This window comes from Heloderma suspectum, chromosome 1 (assembly GCF_057233095.1).
Source record: "Heloderma suspectum isolate Gila_16-S chromosome 1, 16-S_ref, whole genome shotgun sequence".
NCBI lineage: Eukaryota > Metazoa > Chordata > Lepidosauria > Squamata > Helodermatidae > Heloderma > Heloderma suspectum.
This window is the reverse complement of record NC_139458.1, coordinates 316,256,911-316,275,449: the sequence shown is the minus strand read 5'-3', so window position 1 is coordinate 316,275,449 and position 18,539 is coordinate 316,256,911. Positions and strand designations below refer to the sequence as shown.

Sequence of the window (18,539 nt, the reverse complement as noted above, 5' to 3'; positions counted from 1 at the left end):
TGTAAATCTACTATAGCTTAACTGAACATCAGTGCATGAAATAAAAAAGAAAGTGAATGTTGTACATTTCAGCAAAAGACATTCTAAGTAGTTTTCTTTCCCATTTTGCTATGCTATTTTCTGTACAGAAATAAATTGCAGCCCTGCCATTTTTATTTCTGCTTTACATAAAGATGTAAGCAGACAAATGGGTTTCCACCAGCTGAATAAGATTATCTACATTTTGCTGCCAGGATTGTGGTACAAGAGGACTGGCTCACATTGAAAACGTATGAAGAAATCTAAACTAATCATTTAGAAGTGACTTAAGATAGACATAGTAGAGACAGAAATAAGCACATCTGATTCTTGACATAACTTTAACTTCACTTGCTGATGAGCCCTACAGAGAAATGTAAAAAGATAACGTTATGCCCATCATACAGTGCAATCCCATTGGTTTCAATGGGCGGGAATCCATTAAAGGACAGGAAAACTGGCTGGGGGCGGGGAAGAGTTAAAGGGCCGCTTTGCTCTTACTGCCACTCACTTTGGATATCTTGAAAGCTCCAGCATCAGAGCTCTCCAAGACAAGGTAGGTTTGCCTGTCAGGGTGGAAACTGAGCCCATAGAACCCCAGAGCAGTTCTGATTCTGAGGAGGAACAGAAATCGGTGGGAGAGGAGCCCGCTCATCCCTCACAGGCACAGCAGCTGGCAGAGATTCCTCCTGCCGGCATTCCTGAGATAGTGACCCTGGCAGTGAGAAAGTGTGGGAGGGGGGCTTGCTAGATGCTTGACGCAGATGCAGGGAGCGACGAGCGACGGAGGGCACGGAAAGGAGGCATAGCGCCCATTTGGTGCGCAAGCAATGGCCGCATCCCGTAGACCCAAGGGAAAGAGGGAGGATCTCTCCCTAGCCCATAAGTTCAGGGTCTTCAAGTGATTCTCCTTCAAACGGGGACCAACTGCTTACCCGGAGCATAGGCAACTCTGCTGTTCATTGCTTAGTCACTGGTGATTAGCATCTGAAAGAGTCATTAACTTGTAAAAGGATTAAAGCCTTGAAAAGAATCCTTTTGTCTGTGTCTTGAGTAGGGATGTCAGAGAATTTCACGACAGATCTCGGTGAGGCTGAATGCCAGTGCATTCGGCCCCCTGAAATCCATTGCGGAACGAAGTCCCCGCTTTCCCCACCCCATGAAAGGCACGCGAAACAGAGCACTTACCTGTTCCCATCTGCACTGCTTTGCGAATGGCAGCCATCCTGTGGCCGCCATTCACTTCCTCCTCTTCATATCCATGATAGACTACGTAAATACTTACGTAGCCTATCACAGCTAACGCAGGGACACCATTTGCATCCCTGCGGAGGCCGTGATAGGCCACGTAAGTATTTACGTAGCCTATCACGGCAGGGGGGGGAACCCAGCATACGCAAATGGTGGCGGCTACCGCCATTTGCGTACGCTGGGGTTTTTTTTCCCCCTGCCGTGAGAGGCTACGTAAGTATTTATGTAGCCTATCACGGCAAGGGGGAAAAAAAACCAGCGTACGCAAATGGTGGCGGCTACCACCATTTGCGTATGCTGGGGTTTTTCCCCCTACCGTGATAGGCTACATAAATATTTACGTAGCCTATCACGGCTCAATACAGGGACGCAAATGGCGGTGGCTACGACAGCCGCCATTTGCGTCCCTGCAGGACTACCCAGCGGCCGGATGGCTGGCTGCAGGCGGCCAGAGCCGACTGGCGGCTCCGCGACTTGGCAGCGGAGTGGAGCCGGCCGGGCAGGATTCCGGGGGGAGGGATGGAGCGCCTCCCCCCCGTCGAGGATTCCGGCAGGAGGGAGGGAGTGCCTCCCCCCCACCAAGGATTGCCCGGTGCAGAGCCAGGTAGGTGTTTTGTACATCCCTAGTCCTGAGCTGGCTATTGGAGTAGACTGAAAGAGGCCGCTAGGGCGCTCCTGACATTGCCCTGCCCACTTTCTAAGCAATACTGAAAGGCTAAAACAGGACTTACCCATTTTATTTATGCAATGCAGTAAAAGCATTTGAGTGAAAATCCCTTCTAAGCAAATACATGAACAGAGTTTACATGTTCTTGCAGAAATACTGTACAAGGATATGTTCACCATGTGGACTAGCTATGTCCACTGCGTGTTCACACTGCCACATTCTTCCACATGAGCACACACATGAGACTACATGGAAGAAGACTACCGTGAAATGGACTCCACATATAGGGAACTGGTGTCATACATTTGATCACCTGTTACTGGAAAAAGTCCAGCTGCAACCATGACATTCTACAAAGAAAGCCTAGTTCGCACTAGCTTTTATCCATAAAATTGTATACTAGAGTATACACACAATACGTTGGAGGAATTTGACTAGCTCCATGGCAGGGATTAACCTGGTATCAGAGGAAGAGCAGCACAAGGCCACCGAATTGGCAGCATGAGTAAACATCAAAGCAATATGCAGCACCGTGATCCATCTTGGGAACTGAAAAAGTGAAGTCAGTTCAAGACCACTTCACCTCACTGCTTTCTCCTCTCTGTAACTCACTATCATGAAGCTCTTAATATTCTGTACAACAAAGAAGGAAAATCATGCTTCCTAGAAATCTCCGCTTCAGATCTTCAGCTGAAATCTTCAAGCCATTTACTTCAATTTAGCCAAATGAAGTTAATGATGCTGCTCCAAAAGTAAGTGGTTTGATGATTGCAGTTTTAAAAGCCTTTAGCATCATCGTGCCAAATGTAGGCATATTCTTGGAAGGGAGCAGGGCTCCCTCAATAAAACTGGAATTGGAGCATACGTCATTTCTCAAAAAGGCCTTCCACAAAAAGAGCCACACCATGAACCTTCTTCAAATATGACTTCACCAGGGTTTTTTTCTTAAATCAGGATTAATGGTGGCCATGTTGGATCTAACATAGCAACTGCATACCATTACATAATTTCTGGATGTGAAATGCATTACACATGGATGATACATTAACAGATGTATGGTTTTTTAAAATTATATCTGGCATTCTATTTGTTGTAGTCTGCTTTGGTCTTTCATTCTTAGTGAAAACATGCTAACATTCAGAGTGAAGGCGCTGAAATATAACCTGGCGTACAGCAGTTTTGGATACATCATACTCCAAACATGTCTGCCACTTCTATTCAAAAATGCCCTTAGAACTGAAGCCACAATTTCCGAAAATATTACCAGTCTAGAGTTTGGACATTACAGGGATTGGTAACCTGATTAAAATAAGATGGGAAAGTGTCCAATCTCCTCCCTGCAGGTGTTAAAAGGGAGAAGGCAAGGGTGAGCACATGAGCCCAAGGCTTTATTACTTATTTACATACCAGACAATGATGAACTGGACCAATGTTTGGCTCTGCTGACACAATGTTATGTAACTTATTTATTATAAATGATGTGGGGGTGTTTGGGACTGGGCACTTTGCCTCCACTCCATCTCCTTGCTCCAAGTTCGAAATGTGATCAAAATCCGGGGGTGGGAGGGATGCTGATATGCATCATACATTCTGGTTGTATGAGTGCAGATCACTGTACAGAAGGGGCCTCATTTGATAACCACATAAGCTTATAAATGCAGACTGTCTGAACTAGAGATGTGAAGGTCCAGAAAAAACCAGAAAAAAACCAAGTTTTTACTGTGTGTTTTTTTCTTCCAAGTTTTTGTGTTTTTCAGAATAAATGGAAAAATTGAACAGCTTTGGATTATGAAATATTTTCTTTTGAATTTAAAACAAGGTGTTTATATATTGTTACCAAGCCTTTACTCACCCCAAATGATTTCTTAAAACTATGTAATAAGAAGACTTTTATAGAAAGACTAGAGATGTACAATGTCTGGAAATAATGAATCCATGGTGGGGGGGATGTTTTTTAATCCTCTCTGTAAGATTATCAGCATAGTTATTTCTTCCATTTCTTATTAAAATTATTGATCCAATGTATCTATTACTGATAAACATTTGGGGATTTTCCAAGTCATGCCAGTTTCCCAACATGTGAATAGAGTCACCATATCATAACATGGAAGAAAATGTACATTCTTGACAGTTTGGTTTTTGTTCAACAGAATCCTGTGTTTCTGGACATGTCTTCCTCTGCTTCCAGTTCTTCCTGCTTCTTCTGGCTTCTAGGATGATTGAGATGTTTCAGATAGGGATGGCGGAGAATTTCTCCACGAATCTTGGGGAGGCCGAATGCCAATGCATTCAGCCCCCCGAAATTGGCGGTGAAATTCTCCGCCACTCCCCGCTCCCCCCCCCCGGGATGGGACTTACCTCCCTCAAATGTCCCTCTCGGCAGCGGGTCCCGGCGGCGTTTCGGCGGCGTTTCGGCGGGGGCGGCGGCCGGTCTTCTGACCAGCTGCCGCCACCGCCATTACAAAGTGAATGTAAAAAAAAGCACACACAAACGTGATAGGCTACGTAACAATTTACGCAGCCTATCACGGCTAGATTTCCAAAGTCAGCCGTGATAGGCTACGTAAATCGTTACGTATTTTTTTATCCATAAAATTGTATACTAGAGTATACACACAATACGTTGGAGGAATTTGACTAGCTCCATGGCAGGGATTAACCTGGTATCAGAGGAAGAGCAGCACAAGGGGGGGAAGCACGTACGCAAATGGCGGCGCCCATGGGCGCCGCCATTTGCGTTCCTTATTTGGGCCCAGGTAGTCTACGTAAAGATTTAGTCTACGTAAAGTCTACGTAAGGAGAGCTTCAGCTATTGGGCGGTATAGAAATGAAATAAATAAATAAATAAGGGCAACGCTATTTGCGTTGCCCTTATTTTCGCCGTAGTCTACGTAAATCTTTACGTAGACTACCCGGGCCCAAATAAGGAACACAAATGGTGGAGCCCATGGGCACCGCCATTTGCGTACGTGCTTTTTTTTTTTCCCAAAGTCACCCATGATAGGCTACGTAACGATTTACGTAGCCTATCACGGCTGACTTTGGAAATCTAGCCGTGATAGGCTACGTAAATCGTTACGTAGCCTATCACGTGTGTGTGTGTGGGGGGTTTACATTCACTTTTTTATTTCGCGGCCGGGGAGACGGGGCGCTTCTCCCCGGCCTGAATTTTGGCCGGGCGAGGCGGGGCGCCTCCCCCCTCGGCCTGAATTTCGGCTGGGCGAGGCGGGGCGCCTCCCCCTCAGCCTGAACTTCGGGGGGAGAACCGAAGCGTCTCCCCCCCACCGCGAAGCAAGCTGCGGGACCAGGTAAGTGACTTTCGTACATCCCTAGTTTCAGGGACTACATGCTTAAGTTCCCTCTGGACAGAAATAAATTAGCAACCTAAAATATGTTATGTGTAACTTGGTTTACCCATAAAATTAATCATGTCAGGTATATTAAATTTTAAAGTACAGTTTATTCAGACAATAATTACAAATTTACTGAGCTCACTTTTTAAAGTGTTCAAATATAACAATAATTTTATGAGCAAACCAAGTTATGCATAATATAACTTCAGGAACAGAAAGGCTGCTTTACATTCCTAAAATGGCCTTCCTCAACCTGGTGCCCTACAGATGTTTTGGACTACAGTGCCCAGCATTTCTGACCACTGGCCATCCTGCCTGAGGCTGATAGGAGCCGAAGTCCAAAATATCTGGAGAGCACCAAGATAGGGAAGGCTGTCCTAAAGGAACAAAGTGACTCTGGATCTCTAAAGAGTGCTAAAAATAAAGAAAAGAAAAAAGTATTGCTTATTTTTCAATTTTCACCCCAAATTCCATTTTTTTTCTGAAAAAACACTCCCCCCCCCCACATGGCTTCCAAATTTCCGGCAATTTTACATCTCTAGTCTGAACCAAGCTACACATACCTGGCAGACTTAGCATTATGTATGGCTAGCGGCACATCACACTGAAGTATGTTCGAAACATAGCTGCCACGTGGTTGATCGATGACCATCTAGCTGGTCCTGTCTCACCTGCATTGGCTTCCACTTAGTTTTTAGGCCAACCCAAGTGCTTGATTTGACCTATAAACCTCTACACAGCTTTGGGTCCTCAGTACCTGATGGAATGCTACCTCCCATATATACCTTCTCCTGCCTTAAGATCATCCATGAAAGCCCTTCTTCAAATGCCCCCACATTCTGAGGTGACGAGAGAGATGGCTTTTTTAGTGGTAGCCCACCAGCTCTGGGATGCTCTCCCAACAGAAGCTTGGCTGGTGCCCACACTGCTTTCATTTAAGTGTTTTGTTGTTGTTCAGTCATTAAGTCATGTCCGACTCTTCATGACCCTATGGACCATGACACGCCAGGCCTTCCTGTCCTCCGCTCTCTCCCGGAGGGTGCTCAAGTTCATATGCTTTGCATCGGTGATGCTATCTAGCCATCTCATCCTCTGCTGTCCCCGTCTCCTTTTGCCTTCAATCTTTCATTTTCAGTTCTCCCAGTCTTAAGTATTTTCATATTTTTAGTGCTTAAGACATATTATTCTAGTTCCTGTGGTATGGTTTTATCTTTTGTACCTTAGGGCAGTTTTAGTTTTTACATCATATTGTATTTTATGTTGTGTATGTCTATTGGTTTTGTTACTGTTGTTTTGTGGTTTTATTGTATATACCATGTTTTTAAATGTATTTATTTATTCAATCCCTAGACAATGCTATTATATTGGGGGCTTAATAAATGTAATAAATAAATGTGTGACCAAAAAGATGCCATAAATGGAGCTGAAGCAATTGGTGCTCAATATAAAGTGATGCTCATTATGTTGCATTAGGCACAGCGGAAGATAAAGATGAAACAAGAGGTGAGTAAAAAAATACTGGAACAAATCCACCAGTAACAAAATGGGTGATGATAGCCCTATAGTATGGGTTTAAAAAAAAAAAAATAGCCAACAATGAAACACTTGAGAAGATTGTGGTGAGCAATAGGTCCCAGTGCCTAATAATGGTGACAAAATGGTGTTCCTGGTGGTTCCACATGGACCAATTGGAGCCCACCAGGAGAAGAGCCTTCAGTGTGGTAGCCCCTTTTCTTTGGCACTCCCTGCCCCTGGAGGCCAGGCAGATGCCAACACTGTGTTGCTTCCAGCGCCTCCTGAAATAGTTCTGTTCCAGGAAGCATTCCTTAAATGACCAGCCACGCAGGGCGGGGGGTGGGATTAACTTTTTAATAATTTTAATCTTTTATCTTTTTTATCTTCTTGTGATCACCACTCTAAAATCTGTTTTGGATGGGGGGTGGCATATAAATGTTGTAAATAAAATAAATAAAATAAAAATAAGTGACAATACTACTCTATACTTTGCTTACAGGTGACAATGAAACACAGAATGGATTTTTCTGGAGTGATGGCAGTATGGTGAGCAGTAGAGTCTGATACATGATTATTTGAGGGCCCCTTTGGGGACAGAAAGGCAGCACAGAAAATAAAATATCTGCTTTTGACTAGAATTACATTTCTACTGGTTTTTAAAGGAAATGTAAAGTGTTAAAAATAAGATGGATTCAACTTGTCAGGGATGCAAGGGCAAAAACAAACAAGTCATGCTTGATGTGCTCATTTGGGTCACAACAAATAGCTCTGAAAATAAAAAGGTCAGAGTATTTAATGCAGAGTCTCCTGGGTTGAGCAATTAGACTGTACAGTGTAAAAGTCACAGAGATCTTTACTGGCGTATTATGAATTTTCACAATAAATTATCCTGTGGATGATTAAGAGGAAAAAGCAGGAGAGGAACAACATGTTTCAATAATTGGGGGGTGGGGGGAGAGAGAAAAAGAAGAGAGAAAAATATAACTGTCTGAGAACATTAGGAGTTACCAGGATGCAAAATAAAATAAAATATCACATTCACATACGCAAAGAGATAATGCAATGCAGATGCAGAAGCCTAATTGATAAACAGTGACCAAAACAGAACTATTAGCGGGTAGAAATGAATTAGGTGTCCCTAACCTGACTAAATATTGTGAATCTGTAGGTATGGCTTCACAGAGGCTAGTTTAGGAGGTATGCCAAATAAGCTTAATCAAATATAATTGATAATGATTAACAGAAATTACTTTAAGTGAAAAGAAATGGTTCAGGCATAAAACAATAATGCTTAATCCACATGCTAAATAAATGTATGCCACAAAATAAAAATGCAATCTGAACAGATGGCCTTCAAAGGGCTAAAGACATAAATCAGGAGAGAGCTAAATTAGAACAGCCATGTGATGTTTAAAAACAAAACAAAAAAATGAATAAGCATAAAAAATAAAGATACAGAAACAGAAACAAGCACAAATCTAAGGACAAAGGGAATAGAGACCTTCAGAGATGCCTTTCAAACCATATAATCTATTAAGGCACAGATTTCTATGCTTTCTCTCAGTGTCGTTTATGTGTTTGCTGCCCGTTGTAACTATCTGCGGAACCACAAATGTCCTTCAGAGAACTTGTAGAGAGACCTGGGGCCCATCTACGTGGGAGGTCTTCTCCGATGCTGCTTTGGCTTAATGGCGTTAGGGACACATGATGTTGTGGCCACTCTGCAGCAAAGCTGACATGTCCAGCCTGAAACCCGGAGTTTTCTCAGAGGCGTTTTGTGCCACATTTTCCCTTTAAGCCGGCTTCCGCCCATTTCCAGTGCAGTGTGCCCCATATTCCCAAAGTAAGTGCAGCTTCTTACATTTTTTTTGGGGGGGGGTTCTGCTGTTGCATTACCGTAAGTGGGCTCCCCCCCCCGTTTTTCTTTTTCCCACTGCATCCTTGCTTTGTGGAATGGTGGCCTTGGAGGTTTGGGGAACTCATTGCCCTCAAGTGCACTTGAGCAAAGAGTAAGCAAAGCTCAGCATCCCTACTTGGACGGACGGGAACAGCTGATTGCCAACTTAAATTTTTTAAGTGTGGCACCAGGTTAGGGAAGTAACTGGTTGTCTCCTCACATATCACTGAGCATGGACAGGGGGGTTGCAGAGAGAAGCGAGCCTGTTATTCTCAGTGGGCACTGCTTCTCTGCTGCTGCCTCTGCCAGTGCCTCCTCTCCTCCTTCTCCTGCATTCTTTAGTTTTCACTGTATTGCCCTATCGATACAGTGGAATACTAAAATACCAAGGCTGCAGAGTCCCACTCCTGTCCATTAGTAAACAGCACTGCTCCAATTTTCTCAATGGGGAAAAAGGCACTACAGATTCTCAATGGGAGGAAGGCTGGCAACAGAGGCTGCAGACTGAGAATGGCTGAAGCAGCTAGATCAATATATTTACTCCCTGGAAGTGCACAACTGGGGTTTTATGACTGGGCAACACTGGCTGCAGGTTGTCAGTAAGTGAATTGGCTAGATCCCTGCATTTACTCCCTGGAAAAGGAGAAAGGGGATGGCAGGTCTAACTCCCTGACCACTGGCTGGACTGGGGCAAAACTGCGCTGGAGGGGCGCTCTCAAGGGGAGCCTTCAGATGCTGTTGGGGATAATAATGTGGTAGCTGGGGAGCGTGGACAGGGGCCGGAAACAAGCCTCTCTCATTGGTTGAACAGCACCTGCCCCATTGATGATGTTCAGTTCTCCTCCCCCACCCGACCTGGGAAGTATGTTGCTTTCAAGCACTGTGTGACACGTGAAAAGAGGATTTTTAAGGCATGGTACGCTCAGCTTGTCTTGCTTCATATGTCGCTGACACACCAAAGCTGATTCCATGAAAATCCAAATAATACTCCAACATGCTTCTCATGCCATTGTCATGAAGTTCCCCATGGATCGAGTTAGACCAGGGCCAGCCCTATCAGCTGGTATAGTGAGGCAGCTGATTTGGGGTGTCATGAAAGGGTAGTAAATGGTTAGTTATTTATTATTGTTGTATTTGTAATACCAGGGAAAAGTGGTTGTGGGACATTCTGCCTCAGGTGCCATAATACCAAGGTGGGTACTATGCACCTTGATGGTAGGGGGAGGGGGGCATGATTTGCTGTTCTGTCTTAGGAAACAAAATGTCTTGGACTGGTCCTGAGTTATTGGGGTTACCAGCTCTTACTGAGGTGGTTAAAAAAGATCACTCCATGTCAAAAACTAGATGTCAGGAGAAAGAGTTTTGAAGAAGCATTCAGTCATGCTAGCCACCAAGTGGTACAGCCCAGACAAGTGTTACCACCTCGGCAGGCATTAGACAAAACTTCCAATGCAGAACACAATAGCCCATGTCCTTGTACAGCCTGAACTGTCATGTTGCATCTGCTTTTTCCCTTTCCTGTACTCTTATAAGTCAGGTTCTTTGTTTGGACACTGCTACAGTAGAAGCATAGTGTCATCTCCTGAACATTGCCTATCGAAGTGTAGCAGAAATAAGGAAGACATAAAGGCGTAAAAGAAAAATATTTAATGATGCCACAGATGTGAAATTAAAGTAGAAGCTTAAACGTGCAAAAAAAAAGAAAGCAGGTTATTAGACTATAAACTTGCAGGCAGGAACTGTCTTGTTCTTTTATCTTTGTATGCAAGTCGTAAGAGTTAGATGCTTGATGGTGGTCACACATTTATTTATTACATTTATTACCCAGATTAGCTGGCTGGAAGGGGTTAGGATGATGGGGAGATGCCCCTCTGTTGGCAGAGAGGAGCTCAGTCAGCAAGGGGTATGTGTGTATGGCTGTCCATTGTAGAGGTCCCTGCTACAGTTCCCAAACAGGATGGCCTGGGATCAGGACAGAGATGGGGCACAGGCAGCCTTGGATCCAGTGGATCCAAGACCACTTTGCTCACCAGGGAGACCCCAGGATCACCCCTCCATGCCAGCTTAGAGCTGGTATAAATAATTTCCTCCCTCATTGGTTCCAATGAACAAAAATCACCAAAAAAACAAAAACAAAACAAAACAAAGACTGTTACTAGAGGAAAAGGTTCATCTGGCCCATCCCCTCCCCCATCGAACACAGGAAGCTGCCTTATACTGAGTCAGACCCTTGGTCCATCTAGCCCAGTATTGTTGACACTGACTGGCAGCAGCTGTCCAGCATTTCAGGCAGGAATTTTTCCAACTCTACCGGAGATGCCAGGGATCAAACCCGGGACCATTGGCATGCAAAGCAGGTGCTCTATCACACTGAGCCATGGCCCTTTCCAGCCTCCCACTAGAAATGGCAGTATATCCACCCTTTCATGCATGCACACACAGACACAGCCCACTTAGGGTTGCTCTGTTATAAGTGAATAATAGGAATACCTATTTAAGAGCCACTCTGCCCACAGTAACAATGCAAGGATGTGGATGTCACTGGGAAGATCCTCACTCTTCCAGGAAAGTTGGTGATAGCAAACACTCCTGACCATAGCTGCCACTACTCATATAAGAAAAATGCTTTGTTCAGGATGTCGTCACTTGGAATACAAATGTCATCATTCAGGGGCAGTGTGATACAGTCTAGAACAGGCAAACCATCTTCCCTTTTACTGCATATGTCACCATCAATACTTTTAAAATTTGGATTCAGCTTCATTTTCTTAGTCTCCACTACAGTTTCTCCAAGCACTAGTTCCACTATGTCTCCCACATCATTGAAAATAAAAAAACCAGAGCCAGTTGTCATCGTAACAGTGACAACATCCGATTCTACACTGTTGGATGATTTGTCCCAGCAGTAGTTTGGAACTAATGCAATGCAGCATTCCTATTCCAAACTCCTACAATCAACTAGGAAGTATGGAAAATCAATACTGAAGGCTGCTGAGAAATCCAGGAGAATCAATCGGGTTACACTTACCATGTTGGGTGACTATGATCACTAATGCAACCCTAGACAGGAAAGGGTCAAGCAAATCAGCTTCATTTAGAAATACCTGAAGCTGGCTGGTCACCACACAGTTGCCCCAAAATGGCAAGCTGGAGATAGACCAGAAATTATTGAAATCACTCAACTGAGGATAAGGTTTCTTATATTTAAGTGATGTTCATTCAGTGAATAAATGGACTAGGAACTGCGATGTAATGATGAACGTAAGTGCCCATGTGTATCACTGAAAATGATTCAAGTATTAGGAACCGTGGCTCTTCACCTAAACTGTGAGACATTAAACAGAAGCTGCTCTGAGAACAGAACATTTGATGTGTCATTCACAGTGCCTTTTGGCTGTGATCCTAGCACAGATGTATTTGTCAAATGTGCAAATGTTTACTTCATTGGACCAGCTTGAAGATAACATCCTCAGAGAACACCTCATTACCACTCTACCTGAGAGAGTGTACAGTCAGCAGTGACACATTGCCCAGCATATGTGCAACACCGCTCAGGGGCTTTACGGGATTTGCAGGTGTGACAGAGTCAAAATAACTCATGCTGTGCTTGGACTGGAAGGCAGGGATGATGGAAAAAAGCTAGAGAGACTCTCAATCCTATTCAAATTAACCAAGTGAAATATCCCAAGAAGCAAGTGGCCTACATGAATGGTACTTCATCAAGAACAGTGATGAAGTCAGATCTGTGAGGTAACTACACCTAGCCTGTGTAGTTATCCCAACAAATTTTAAAAACTGCTCTGTGTGCGTCTTTTTGTTGTTGTTGTTGTTTTATTTTGCGAGCGGAGATGGGTTAAAGAAGACGCAGGCAACAAGCTTGGGTTGAAAATTGGGCCACATTTATTGAAATACCTGCAAAGAGGTAACTAGGACGGGCATCTAACTGTGTCAGCGGCTAGCTGGCACTTCTTGGGCGAAAACACACCCAGCCTGAGGGGTGGCGGTGATCTCGCCATCCCTCCGGACTGCCCCTTCTGGGGGAGGTAGACCTTCTGGTGTCACCCCCAACCTGGTGCCACACAACACCTGGGTGAGTGAGTAGGGTTGGTCTCCCAGGCAACCCTTATCCCCCCGCCAAGCCGCACAACCCATTTGGGGGGCCTCAGGCGTCACCTGTCACCATAAGGTGCCTCTGCATGCACACCATCCCTACTTTCCTGTTTTGCCCATCCTAGCCGCCAACTGGAATGTGACCGATGATATAGACCGTATTCCCTTACAGGACACACTCAACCCGCAAAACAGTGTGACGTAAGCAAAAAAGACTCACAGTAATAGGCCAATCGAACTGTGAGCCAAAAAATTCCTACATGGCTCCCAAAGGGCAGCCGGCAAGAAACCCGCACTGCTTAGGGGAGGGTGGGAGGGAGCTGCGTCGAGCCAGGGAGCTGAGATTGGGAGGGGGGCTGAGTTTAAGGCAACTCAGCCTGCCCCTCCTTGCATGGTGGTGCCACTGGGGTGCACCAATCAGAGGCCCCTACGTCTTGTCACCCCACCCACCCACAATGGCCCCCCCTTTCAGTCAGACAAGCTGGCAACGGGGTTAGGGCATTTCTCTCAATATTTCTGCAAACACACATTTTCTCCAAATTGCCCAAGTGGTGAGATGTTATCTTTGTGCAAACAGATTCCCATCTAAAACACCAAAATAAAATGGGCCATTATATCATTCCACTCCCCCCCACCAAAAAACCCCCACCTGTCCTAGCTACTGTGCAAGTTTCTCCACTGAAAAATGGGGTTCCCTGTCAAATAGTAGAGTTTTGAACAAGGAATTGCATTCAACAGTTCAGTCTTTTCTTTTGAATGGGGAATGACATGCAAATACATATCTGTTGTTTAAAAGGAATGCAAAATAACAATTCAGGACTTGTAACATACACGCACACACATACACTTCCACTGCAATGATTGTATCTCTGTTTTCACAGGTAAGTGTTCCAAAGATGAGATGCAAGTATTCAGCAAGTCAGAAATATCCAGAGAAATGAATAAGGTTTTGCACATCTCTATTTCTGTTTGTTTCTCTACAGGACAATTGCTAGAATATATATTATAATTTTAAGGAATTTTTAAATAAATGTACAAACAGAAAAAGCACATAGTTAATATATAAGTAAATAGCCTGGGAAAGTCAGACAGAAGTAAAAATATAAAAGCAGTGGGAATAAAAAATAAAAACAAAAATGGGAACAAATAGAAACAGATTGCTTGCTAGCTAGACACAGAAGGCTCAGAAGGCTGTACTGATAACCATCTCCATTAATCAATCCCTTGACTTAAAGCAACCACTTTGGGGCTAGATATAAATCAATTGGATTACTTGTGTAAGTGCTCACCAATGTGAGAAATTGGTTGCACAGTCTAGCCCTTCCAGCTGAGTTGTATATATCTTTTAACTAAAGAGAGACTCATGTTAGGTAACCTATATTTTCTTGTCTCCTGGTTGTGTGAAGGAGAGAAAAATAAACTGTGTGCATGGGAGCAAGGCAGAAAGAAGACATAACAGGTACACATAGTAGATTATGCAGCCCTGGTTTCCTCCTCCTTTATATTTCAGTTTTGTTTTGTATTTAATGCAGTTGATCTATAAAGGTAATCAGTTTGGATTATTTCAGATTGTTTATCTCTCAGGAAAAGTAATGACAGGATATACTTGCATACTCTCAAATAGAGTACTGGGACCACATCATGGAAAGGAAGCTGACAGGAATAGGCAATAGGAATAGAAAATAGCCTCGTGCTGTAGATACAACTGAGCATAGTTTCTGCCTCTATGGATTTGGACCACAATGTGTGTGTTTGTGTATATGTTTAAGTGTGTCACAGCTTTCCTTTATTAAATAACAGCTCCATGACAGGAAGGCACTTGGAAAAATTGGAAGGATTTCTAAAAGGAATTTGCAATATGTCATGAGGGGCTACTGCTCAAAGATGGGGGGGTGACAGTTGAGAAGCCCACTGGACAAGTATGCAATCATTTGGGAACACCTAAAAGGGTTTCTGGATTCATCCTCAATTGTAGTCTGTCAGCATATCTCAGAAAGAAATCAAACTAGAGGCTTGGGCCTTTGGTAAAACCATGGTATCTGAGCTTGCTGGACACATGTCTGAAATGTAACATGACTGAAATGTATGTTCTAATGGTTCAGAGCTACAAGGTAGGGGTGGGCAGCATGCAGCCCCGCAGCCACACCATGACTAGGGATGGACGAAAGTCCCTCACCTGATCCCGAAGCTTGCTTCGCGGTGGGGGGGAGGCGCTCCATCCCTCCCCCCAAAATTCTGGCTGGGGGGGAGGCGCCCCATCCCTCCCCCCTGAAATTCTGGCTGGGGGTGAGGCGCCCCGTCCCTCCAGCCGCGAAACCTCGTCTCCTGCCAGGACACAAATGGCGGCGGCCATAGCCGCCGCCGTTTGCATCCCTGCAGTCAGCCGTGATAGGCTACGTAAATGTTTACGTAGCCTATCACGGCTGACTTAAAAAAAAAAAAAAACGCATAGTGCCCATGGGCGCCGCCATTTGCGTTCCTTATTTTGGCACGTGTAGTCTACGTAAACATTTACGTAGACTACGGCGAAAATAAGGGGAACGCTATTTGCGTTCCCTTTATTTTCACCGTAGTCTACGTAAATGTTTACGTAGACTAAGATGTGCCAAAATAAGGAACACAAATGGCGGCGCCCATGGGCACTGCCATTTGCGTACGCGCTTTTTTTTTTTTTAAGTCAGCCGTGATAGGCTACGTAAACATTTACGTAGCCTATCATGGTGTTTTTTAAAAATCTAGCCGTGATAGGCTACGTAAATCTTTACATAGCCTATCACGTTTGTTTGTTTGTTTGTTTGTTTTACTTGGCAATGGCGGTGGCGGCAGCCGGTCGGAAGACCAGTCACTCTAGCCGCCACCGCCGAACTGCCACCGGATCCGCCGCCGCCAGGGACATTCGAACAAGGTAAGTCCCATCCCGGGAGGGTGGTGGGAGGGTGGCAGACCGTTCCTCCACCAATTTTGGGGGGCCGAATGCGCCGGCATTCGGCCTCCCCGAGATTCGTGGAGAAATTCTCTGACATCCCTAACGACCCACTACTACTACTACGACGACGACTACTACTACTACTTACAAAAATATATATCTATAGTGGCTATGGAGTGCCGAACAGGTGAATTTAGCTTGGGAACAACTTAGATTTAACCCATGTAGCCCTCTGTAGTGCTACAGAGCCATTTGCCGCTGAATTTCAGTGGCAAATCGGTTTTTTTATCCTCCCACCCAGCCACCCCCCAGCACAGATTGTGGCCCATAGGGAGAGGCCTGGAGGCTGGAAATGGCCCCCGAGATCTTTTGCAGTTGCCCACCCCTGCTCAAGACAGTTTGTAAAATATTAAGTATAATTTTAAATCCCTCTACTGTATAAGCTATGGTTTTAAACAAAAGGGATCAAGAGTAGGATTTTAAGGTGCACATATCTATCAGGGAAGTTGTTTGTAAAGGAGCCCCATTCAAACTATTAGGCCTTAGTGTAAAGAGGCATTAAAGAATGAATGTTTAACAAAGACATCTAAGGGATGATAGTGTTGAGAAGAGTTAAAGGGCCAGGCCTCAAATGACACAGAGGGGGTCTAAAAGATTTGAGAGCCATCACGCAAGTTGTTGGTCACTCTTCCACTGGGAAAAAAACACACACCTGCTGTTTTACTTACAACATTCCATTCTTACCAATGAAGAAGTATATACTTGAATGACAGAACTACCTCTTTATTTTGTTCCATTAAATGGCAGCAGCCCTCAGACTACTTGTGTTATTACAAGTGGCTTTGATCAGATGTCTCTCTATTGAACGGTTTGCCAAAATAAATGCAAATTTGACAAAACACAAAGAAGCTGGAGACAACTGCATAATTTTCAAAGAGACTAAACTCTATTTCCAGGAGACCAGATTCAATTGGCACCACCTACTGAGAGACTATGTTTTAAAAGCTATAAAGTGAACGGATGCCTGACTTACTCAATTATAAACAATTGCCTGTAAAGATATCTGTTTTGACTCACATCGAATTATCCTACTGTTTCAGCATGCATTGATATTTCTGTCTTACTGTCTCAGACTTCTTAGCTGATATTTTAAATGGAGGAGACAGGGCTCTTCTCAGTATATGCTAATGGAATATAATACCACATATTTTAAAGGTTATATATGGATTCCTCTGGGACATAAAATCAAGTCTGGTATCACAAGGAGGGTTTTGATTGTTCCTGAGCTTCCATCTACAGATTCATTGTGCATACCAGATGTATCCAAGCACTTTAATTTGAAACTAAGCCACCAAAGGGGCTTAAGGGTAATATGAAATGCAAACTAAATACATTGTTATTTTTATTTTATTTCTGAACATTGAATATCTCAGTCTTCAAACCAACAAGGATTCCCAGAGAAGCTTCCATAAATAAATTAAAATCCATAATAAAAAACAATAATGCAATTTAGCAATGCAGCGAAGAAAAATATGAACATACTCACCAGAAATTCCACTTGGTAAACTATTACACACTAATGATTCACCAGAGCGAATCTTCCCTATTTAGTTGTATGCATTGTCAAACCAAAGCACATTATACAGAAGAAGTTACAACTAACTTATGAACTAAAGCCTAATCTAAACAAACTGGAGACCATGTGGTAAAGCTGTACCTAAACTGTACTACTTCAGACTGCAGAGACACAGGTAAATGCCCCCCCATCTTCCTGCACATAGAAATGTAGGTGTCAGGAAGAAGATATCCAGTGTAGTCTTCTTTGTGATAAGCTAGTTTTCTGTGCACAGGGATCTGAAGAAAACATGGAGCATCACCATTCCTATACACACACATCCCTGCCATGTGTGTGTATAGGAATGACATTTTACTATGTATTCTTCCATTTATGCTAGTTTTAGGGATGGGGGAGAATTTCTCCCCGAAACTTCGGGGGGGCGAGTGCCAACGCATTCGGTCCTCCGAAGGTTCAGGGAGAAATTCCCCCCCGCCCCCCCGCCCTCCCCCAGGATGGGACTTACCTTTTACAAATGTTGCTCCCGGCGGCGGGTCCCGGCGGCGGTTCGGCAGGTCTTCAGCAGGGGCGGGGGCGGCAGCCGGTCTTCCGACCGGCTGCCGCCGCCGCCATTACAAGAAAAGTAAAAAAAAAAAAAATGCCCCTGTGATAGGCTACGTAACGATTAACATAGCCTATCTCGCCTAGATTTGCAAAGTCAGCCGTAATCGGCTACGTTAATCGTCATGTAGCCTATCACGGGTGACTTTGGAAAAAAAAAAAAAAGCGCTTACGCAAATGGCGGTCCCCATAGGGAGCCGCCATTTGCGTTCCTTATTTGGTCCCTGTAGTCTACGTAAATCTTTACGTAGACTACAGGGACCAAATAAGGAACGCGAATGGCGGCTCCCTATGGGGTCCGCCATTAGCGTACGCGCTTTTTTTTTTAAGTCACCCGTGATAGGCTACGTGATGATTAACGTAGCCTATCACGGCTGACTTTGCAGATCTAGCCGTGATAGGCTACGTAAATCGTTACGTAGCCTATCACGGGGCTTTTTTTTTTTTTTTTTACTTTTCTTTTGAAGTTCGCGGCCGGGGAGACGGGGCGCTTCTCCCCGGCCTGAATTTCGGCTGGGCAAGGCGGGAAGCCTCCCCCCCGGCCTGAATTTCGGCCGGGCGAGGCGGGAAGACACCCCCCCCTCGCATGAACTTCGGGGGGAGAAGCGAAGCGCCTCCCCCCTACC

General features: G+C 44.4%; 1 protein-coding gene across 1 annotated transcript in view; it reads right to left on the bottom strand.

The window, feature by feature from the left end:
- GRIK2 (glutamate ionotropic receptor kainate type subunit 2) overlaps positions 1-18,539 on the bottom strand; it is a 733,647-nt gene that overhangs the window by 271,063 nt on the left and 444,045 nt on the right. The gene's annotated exons all lie outside the window — the stretch shown is intronic.